The sequence below is a fragment of the Anneissia japonica genome, unplaced genomic scaffold, assembly GCF_011630105.1.
Source record: "Anneissia japonica isolate Jap-2015-1 unplaced genomic scaffold, ASM1163010v1 scaffold287754_len4335492_cov202, whole genome shotgun sequence".
Lineage (NCBI taxonomy): Eukaryota > Metazoa > Echinodermata > Crinoidea > Comatulida > Comatulidae > Anneissia > Anneissia japonica.
The window spans coordinates 1012919-1022870 of record NW_022705543.1 but is presented as its reverse complement, the minus strand read 5'-3'; positions in this window follow the sequence as shown (position 1 = coordinate 1022870).

The following is a 9952-nucleotide window of genomic DNA, read 5'->3' as shown; positions in this document are numbered from 1 at the left end:
ATCTCAGTGTGGGGAACTACGTCTAACAAAAACAAAAACATTCTACTAAGGCTACAAAAACGAGCTGCTAAAATAGTTAAAAATAATTTTGATTTTATAAATTTTCGTGGAATTGATCTTATTAAGCAAAATAATTGGAAACTTTTTGATGAACGTAGAGATTACGCCCTTGCATGTTTAATGTACAAATGTATAAATGGTGTTGCGCCTTCCCGCCTATGTAATGATATAGAAATGGTTGTTGACCGACATTGATATTCTACGAGATACGCTCACTCGCTTAATGTTATCCCCCCAATTCCAAATTGCTCTGTAATGAATGGCTCTTTAAAAATCTCTGGAGCAAAAGTTTGGAACAAAATCCCAATCAGAATTCAAGAATGTCAATCTCTTACTTTATTCAAAATTACTTATAAGAAACACTTTTTCTGATTTCACAATTCATTTCCTTTTATATTTTCTTGGTCTATACTTTTAACATTTATTCCCGGCCCCGAAACTTGGACTCAGAAGTACCGGGATGGTATCCGGCGGGGAATAGTTTTTACCATTGTTTAGTTAGGTTTGTAGTTAAGATAAAAGTTGTGACAGCCCCGAAACCTTTACTCAGAAATACCGGGATGGTGTCCGGCGGGGGATAGTTTCTACCATTTTTATCTATTTAAGTAATTATACAGTATTTGTCCTACCTGGTAATCCCGGCCCCGAAACCTTGACTCAGAAATACCGGGTTGGTGTCCGGCGGGGGATAGTTTTTACCATATTGTAGTTAAGTTGTAGTTAAGCATAACCTTGAGCTTTAATTCCTGGCCCCGAAACCTTGACTCAAAAGTACCGGGTTGGTGTCCGGCGGGGGATAGTTTTCTACCAAAGTTTTAACTGTTGTTTATTTTGTTGTACTTTGATGGTTACTTTTGTTGTTGTTATTGTAATATGTGTTTGCAGGACCATATTGTAAAACAGCGGTAAGATCTCGCCTGTATATGTTATCCTGCCTAAAGATGTTTTAAATAAAAAAATAAAATAAAAATTAAAAGGTTGAAGATTGTTATTTCGGTCTTTGGAAAAGTGGTCTCAAATTAGAGGGGTCTCGGAATTTGAGGGGTCTGGAATTGGAAGATGCACTGTAATATATAGGCCTAGCAATAATTTGCAATACAAATACTATTCATTTATAATATGAAATCAGCCAAAATGTAATTAAAACAACAATAATTTGATATGTTCCCAATATTATTGCATAATGTAATTACGAATGTTTTAGTATGTATATTTTAAATTAATTCCCGCATTAATTAAATTACCTGTTTTGCCTGTGTAAATGCCCTTTAATGACCATATATATATATATATATTTTTGAATATTGAGTTTTTTCTATTAGTTGGATGTAGCATGAATAGAGTAACATGTTATAATAGGTATTATACGGAAGCCCGTTAGTGTCAACAGTGAATAAAAATTTCAAATCAGTTATCTGGCGGCCGCCAGATAATTAAGTGGCGGCCGCCAGATAATTAAGTGGCGGCCGCCATTAAGTGGCGGCCGCCAGATAATTAAGTGTCGACCGCCAGATAATTAAGTGGCGGCCACCAGATAATTAAGTGGCGGCCGCCAGTTAACTGATTTGAAATTTTTATTCACTGTTGACACTAACGGGCTTCCGTAGTATTAGAACCCTATGCACGAAAAACAACGAAATCCCAATGGTTGGGATGAAAATTGACAAGATTGGTTTGTACGAAGAACACAATCAGGCCTATACCGGTATTCACTGTAAGGATTCAGGGGAGAAAATTCTAGATTATTGCTCAAAAAAATGTTAAAATATTCAGATTCAGATATTCTTTATTGTCATAACAATGCCATGAGATTTGAAGTATAAGTTGAATGTATTTTTCTTAAAATTTTCAAATACTAAATACAATTATACAGTCGGATTTAAAAAAGAAAGGATTGTGCGAAAGAGGGTAATGCTCAAAAAGATACACCAAATGAAACATACACAGAGAAAGACTGACTATTCTTAAAAGTGAAGGTAAAGGAAAATATAGGAGAATAACATAATTCGCTGAATAATTGTGCTGAATTGAGTATGGGCGTGTTCCGTGATTACCAGCCGTTATAAGGAGGCGCTTATATTAGCTACATGTTCACATCATTCCACAACGAAAGGGGCTGAAATGAACCATAGCATCGGGGTAACAACCCCCTTGTAGAGCCCACAAATGTAAAAATCTACCAAAAATGTAAAAATAACCACAAATGTCAAAACATTCCACCCACAAATGTAAAAATAACCGCAAATGGCATAACATGTCAACCACAAATGTAAAAATAACCACAATTGTAAAAAAAAAAATCGCCCACAAATGTAAAAATCTGTTTAACCACAGATGTAATAACGTTTCACCTACAAATGTAAAAATTTCCATTTTTACCTCAAATTTGTCAACTGCAAAATGTAAAATTTTTCGTAAGCACTTAAATCCTTAAAATATTAAAAGACCCTAATTAATTGCTATAGTAGAGCAGGTAAAGCATCAAGTTGTGCATTTCAGTAGAGCAGCTAAGGACCAAGCTGTGCACTTAATTACCAAAGCAGGAAACTTGGCACAAAATATCTTTGATATGTGTAGATTAAAACAAAAGTTGTTTGCCAAGAGTTTCTGACGCCTACTATCGCCGACAATTCGAATTATAAGGCCCTCTGAAAGAAGGGATCTATATATCTTGGTAACGGATAATCGTAGAGACTCAATTTTGGCCTCAAATTGTTCAGAACATGCATGTTTATATTATACCTAATGTAAATTTTTGACAAAAAGTGACAGGAAATTATGCTTCTGACCTTTGACCCTAGGTACGCTGTAGCATATCCTATCTCAATAATCTCAAATTGATTCAGAATATGCATGTTGCTATTTGTACAACTGCAACGTTTTGTCTAAAAGTGACACGAATGACATTTCTGACCTTTTGACCCTAGGTACATTGTAGCATATGCATATCTTCATAACCGTTATTCAGTTTTTTTGGGAAATACTGTATATGTATATATTTGATTTTATTCCGAAAGTGATCGAAAATGACATTTCTGACCTTTGACCCTAGATAACCAGCATAATTATACATATCTGTATATCAGATATATATGCTCTAATCTATAGGCTTTAATGAAGAATTTTGTCCTATGGTTAACGGGGTGTACGGTAAGAATGGCCCCGGAAAAAATGGCCCCGGAAAAAATGGCCCCGGAAATAATGGCCCCGGAAAAAATGGCCCCGGTAAAAATGGCCCCATATCGTCGCTCACATCACGAACTAACACAATCAAAGTAGATTGTGTTAGTTCGTGAAATCACAGCAGCGCGTCAAAACGAGCGCGTATTGGTTGTCAAGCAATTTTGTATTCTTTACCACACAAAAAGTCCTTAACGACAACAGCGCGTATTTTGACGCGCTTTTTGGATTTCACGAACACAATTGAATTTAATTGTGTTAGTTCGTGATGTGAGCGACGATATGACAGGTAGGTAGAAATGGCCCCAATAACCAAATTCTGAATTAAAACTGATTTTCTTGAGTCATTATATGCATTTTTTTTTATCTTAACTAATTTACTTTTTAAAAGGAATTTCCACAATAATCAAATTCTGTATTAAAACTGATTTTCTTGAGTCAATATATGCATTTTTTTTTTCTTAAATAATTTAGTTTTTAAAAGGAATCTAACATCAAACAAATTGCCATTTACATTTTACTTTTTGCAAGAATTAATATTCAATGATAAAATATTCAAAGATAAATAAAAAGCCATGAATTACAGCCATGAATTCACAATTGAATTGTTTCATTTTCTACAAATTTTTCATTTTCAAAAAAATGATTTTGCAAATCAATTCTCCGTGCTTTTGGAAGTCAACTAAATTACTGTACAGTACTTAATTACATAAAATGTATTGACCTCTAAATTATGAGCATAAGTAAAATCAGTGAGTGATATTTGGATTTTATGATTTTGAACATTTGTAAATCAGGATAACTTTCAGATTATTTTTTACTAACGTGTTTTTAGACACGCGTTTGTGGGGTCCAATCACATTTAATTATCTTGTAAGCATTTCAACGGTTAAATTTTACTTGATTATTTTATTGTTTATTTCCTTTCCTGATAATTTCATTGACAACTAACATTCCCAGGTTTCAATACACAATTGTTGCTTATTCATTGTTATCCATGACAAAAGTGAATGGCGCGAATTAATCCATTTTGTTTATACCTATACATGCAATAAGGTTTAGTTAAGATTGCGATACTATGAGTATGGATTGCATTATTTTCAGTAGCACTAATATAATGATCTTTTAAATGTTGTCCTATGTTACCTTTACTGTGCATAATCATTTCTTATTTAAAATAGAATTATTTAATCAATCAGTAACTTGTGTTTTTTTAAATGAAATTAATGATTTTCTTTAAAAAGATGCTACCCAAGGCGAGACTTTTTTTTTATAGCTTGTTTGACAAATTCGCTGACTATTGTACATTTTACTGTACAGTACTGTTTTTCCGTTTTAAAATGTTTGTGCTCGTTAGCAATTTAGATTTATTGTTGATGTTATCCATGACAGTAATACGTACCGCGAAATGCCAGGCCTCTGAAAGTCCCCATAGTTGGTATTCGCCACGTTATTGGAAATTTTTATTTCAAATTTCGCGAAAATGGTTTATAACATTCCCTGCAAGTTCGTCGTTCAAAACCGGTGCCAAATCAATGTTTTAGAGCGTCCCATCAGAGCCATTAATAATAATAATAATATTAATAATCGGCCCCAAATATAGTAATAGTATCTAATAATATTAATAATTTTAAAAAATACTTAGACAGACCTACTCCCAGAGCTACTCATAGGAGCTAAAAACTAATTTATTGTAGTTCTCAAATATGCATATTCTTTATGTTGATTTATTAAATAAATTTTTGCTACAAGGTATTTTACAAAATTTTTTTTTTTTCCCTGAATTTTATAATTGAGGGCCATTTTTTATTTCTTGTTTCAATTCTTGCTTATACAGTATTTAAATATTTGAAGATTAAAAAAAATATATATCATTTCTATTACCAATTTTTTCATTGGGGCCATATTTACCTACCTGTAATATAGGGCCATTTTTACCGGGGCCATTTTTTCCGGGGCCATTTTTTCCGGGGCCATTTTTTCCAGGGCCATTTTTTCCGGGGCCATTCTTATCGTACATCTGACTCAATTACCTTAAAATATCAAACTCTTTATAAATTTACTTACAGTTTACTTCTCTAAAATTGTAGGGACTTAATTATGGTCTTAAATGCCTGAAAATGCTTCTATTTACCTTAACTAAAAATTTTGTTGGAGAATATTAGTAATCTAACATTCCATACTTATTTTATTGAATCATTTATTTATTTTATTTCAGCCAACAGCGTGAACTCCAATTACAGGGAGCATAAATACAATACAATATAAAAACATGAGAAACATTAAAAAATATCTGACATTTAGTATTATTTTTGTTTTATTAACATAAGAAAAAATTATTATTATTCTATAAGGCCCCATAAAAAAATATTAGTTTATTACCCCCTCCCTCATCACTTTGGGGAAATTACTTGCAGCTCAGGATTTCTTGCAAATATGTTTACTGGTACAACAAAAACATTTTTTTAATACAAATTTGATTCCATGCTTATTACTTTTTATATATTTGTCTTTAACCATTGATTTACTTGCGAACATCGGTAAAATGGGGGCAGGGTTAGGAAAAAAACCTCCCTCCCTCATCAGTTTTTATTCTTTGATAGGGTGATAAACTAATATTTTTTATGGGGCATAATCTATATAAGAATGCAGCTGTAATACCTTGTATTGATTGATTGGTGAGGTGGAGACGCCAACTTAAGTGTGTGACTAATAACATGTAATTAATATTTTTTTTGCTTTTTCATTATTATATTATGACTGCATAATAAACAAAAATATCAAACTACATTTATTCTTATACTCTTTTGAGAAACATTTGTTTGAATAAAACAGTTTATTTCGAGTTATTTATTCAGTACATATGTTAGTTGGCCATACTTCATTATAGACATGTTGTTAGCCATAACCACATCCCAGAAATCCTGGGATACTGGGATGATTTCCAGCTGAAAATACTAATGCATTTAACCATAACTAGATATTAAATGATGTTTCCTTCCAAAGACCACGGATGTTTGGTAGATGTTTCTATGGCTCCTTGAGCCACAAAATCTGGAATGTTTATCTTTTTGTTTTATTTTTTATTTGAGGTGGCATTTCTAAAATACAAAGTATTCACACTAAGGTTTAAAGTTATATCAGACAATTGTGACGAAAAGACTACAAAAGGGTTGTAAACTTGTACTCTATCAAAATGGTTTTTAATGTAAATGAATAGTGCATATCATTAACCTTATAATGAGGGTTCAACGATCTCAATCGGACAACTACAAGTAAAGTAAAGTTAAGCTAGTTCGAATTATAATTATTCTCTATAAACTGGCCTATATAGTTCTGAGAAAAAAGGTTTTAAAAGTACTGAAAAAAATTAAAGAAAAATCACAGCAGGAGTCAAAGAAACTCCATAGCAACAATACAGTTCTCATTGAGCTATAATTGCGATGACATTTTCTACGGTTGCTGGAAATAGGTTGAGGAGTAGAAATTTTCTATTTTTAAGTCGATAGACCCGGGGGTTTATTAGTGATACCAAGGGGAAATTGTTTATACCTTTATAAAGCTGAAGCATCCATGTACTGATTATTGCATTTTCAATGTTCTGTTGAATTGCAAGACATGAAACTGCTTCGTATCTTTTGAATTCAAGGTTATTTTCTTCATTCAGGTATATACTAAATATAATCTGTACTCTGGTGCCATGCTCTACAAAATTACAGATATTGTTTGATTAGTTGTTTAAATATTTTGTACACGGTTTGAATGATGTTGTGTGAACATACTTCATCAATACTTTTTAGTTCTACATCGCTAAAAATAGTGCCGATGATTGTTCTATTGGCGTCAATCCCGGCGTCAATATTTTTTTTAAAGTTTTAATAAACACGACTAGTTTCATGTACTTGCTTTAGCTGCTCTACTATAGCAGTTAATTAGGGTTTTTCAATATTTAAGGATTTAAGTGCTTAGGAAAATTTTTACATTTGCATTTGACATGTTATAACATTAGAGGTAAAAATGGAAATTTTTACATTTGTAGGTGAAATGTTTCTACGTTTGTGGTTAAACAGATTTTTACATTTGTGGGCGATTTTTGTTACAATTGTGGTTATTTTTACATTTGCGGTTGACATGTTATGCCATTTGCGGATATTTTGACATTTGCGGGTAGAATGTTTTGACATTTGTGGTTATTTTTACATTTGTGGTCAAATTTTACATTTGTAGCCTCTACACCCCTCCTCTTCAGAAAGATGCAATGGGTTATTTAAAGTGCACACGAGCCAGATATGTACACTGGACCTTCATTTTAAGTTGTCAGGAAGGTTAAACCTGGTTCCACTTTGAATAAGACTGCGATTGAGAAAACAATTGTAAAGATACAGAACAAATAAACATAACCCTCTGCCAACAAAAAAAAAAAAGAAAACAAAAATGTTATGTTAGATGGTCAAACTTCTTTTTGTTATTTATAATTATGACTTACCTGACAATATTATATTGTGAGATCGTGCTACCCTTAATTCGTATTAAGGGAAACCTTGTAGTTATTAATAGTTTGGTTATAATAGAAAATGTTTATTTTTTGGTGACGTCACACTCACAATGTACTTAGCATGCATACGTCATAAGCTAGATTACGTCACCTTTTCCTGGTAAGGCAAACTTTCCCGGCGTGATTTTTTCATGGATAAACAAACACCACTGCTTTGCACAAGGATGCCTTGCCTAGCTAGGGCTACAAGAGCCGCATTGTTAGCGTTGTATAATACTAAAACAAGTTACGTCTGCAACTGAATTATTCTTAGTTATTTTTTTTTTCTTATTTTAATTTATTTCTTTCGAAAGTGTACTTTCTATCACTGTCTACTTAGGCCAGGCCTAATTGTCCCCCATTACACAGTACATCAGTAGGATAGCCCCCCTTTGCGAGAAAAACTTCAGCTACCCGTATTTCTCGACTGAGACGTCAGTGGGAGCTGTAATTTGTATGGCAAGGAGATCGTGCTACCCTTAATTCGTATTAAGGGAAACCTTGTAGTTAATAATAGTTTGGTTATAATAGAAAATGTTTATTTTTTGGTGACGTCACACTCACAATGTACTTAGCATGCATACGTCATAAGCTAGATTACGTCACCTTTTCCTGGTAAGGCAAACTTTCCCGGCGTGATTTTTTCATGGATAAACAAACACCACTGCTTTGCACAAGGATGCCTTGCCTAGCTAGGGTTACAAAAGCCGCATTGTTAGCATTGTATAATACTTAAACAAGGTACGTCTGCAACTGAATTATTCTTAGTTATTTTTTTTTTCTTTTTTTAATTTATTTCTTTCGAAAGTGTACTTTCTATCACATATAATTGCACTGTCTACTTAGGCCTAGTCTTATTATGCCTTATCGTCCCCCCTGCTGCCCCCACACCCACGCTACAGTACAGACGTTTGCTAGGCAACATTTGCATATTGTTAGCTAACCAGTTGTGTGTATTCCTTTGTGAAAATGAGTACCGCGGCGTACTTATTTTTACAAAGCATTTGCATCCCCTCTTGGAAAGAGGGAACTTTGAAATAATTGTCATTTAGCTTACACTTATGCATGGAGGAAGCACTTAAAATGTAAAATAATCATTTCACTACCCGACAAACCCCGAACTTTATTCATGCATTACATAAATACAGACCTGCCAACTCTTGGGTAATGAAAATCTGGGGATTATTTTAAGAATCATAAAAAAAATCTGGAGATTTACACAAAAAAAACTGGAGGTTTCCAGAATTAACCAAAAGATGATGCAAGATACCAAAAAACGTCATTGGCCATTGGTGGTGACATTCGAATTGAAAATGGCTCCTTGTTTATTGCGCTGCGAAGCGAACAGGCGGCGAATACATTGAATAATAACGATCAAATCAATCAAATTATGCATAAATCTGAGTATTTTTGGGGAGGGGGTGGCCTGTGAAATCGGGTGAAAATTACATTCGATCGGGAGAACTGGAGATTTGTTAAATATCGGGGGACACCCGACAGGATCGGGTGAGTTGGCAGGTCTTAAATTTTAAATAGTTTCATCTTGCTGTACTCCGACATCACTGGTGCATGGTAACAACCAACTCATTGCAGAACATTTCCGGTCACACATTACTCTCCATAACGCAGCACCCCCTAGTTCCGTCACCTCTGGGTATTGACATCCCTTCATGTCAGTAGACACAAACATGTGAATGTTGAATATAAACCAATGGCGCCCACACTGGTACGATCTTGGGTTTGTGCCAATTAACACTATAAAGAAAAACTCGAATCATCTAAATCTAACAAACTACGCTTTTAAGCTCTGTCCAAAACTATCAAATTTTATCTGACAAAAAAATGTAATATGGCCATATTTGGGTGTATAAAATCTGACATCATCATTAGATGGATTCAAAATACAGTATAAACCATGTGACATCAACTCAAAACACCGTGCAGGCGACAACTACTTCCACGTGAATAAATCGCACCCAACATTGGGAATCATAATTGACAAGAAAAGTAGATGGATTTCCTTGTTTTATCCAGCAAACTAACGGTACGTGTTTCACGTTCCGTTAACTCGATTGCCCCAAAATCTTGGCTCAGAAATATTACTCTAGTTTAGTACCGGTATGTAATAGGCGGATTCGTAAAAAATGAAGAAGTAAAATTAGAGTGCTTCCTGTCATC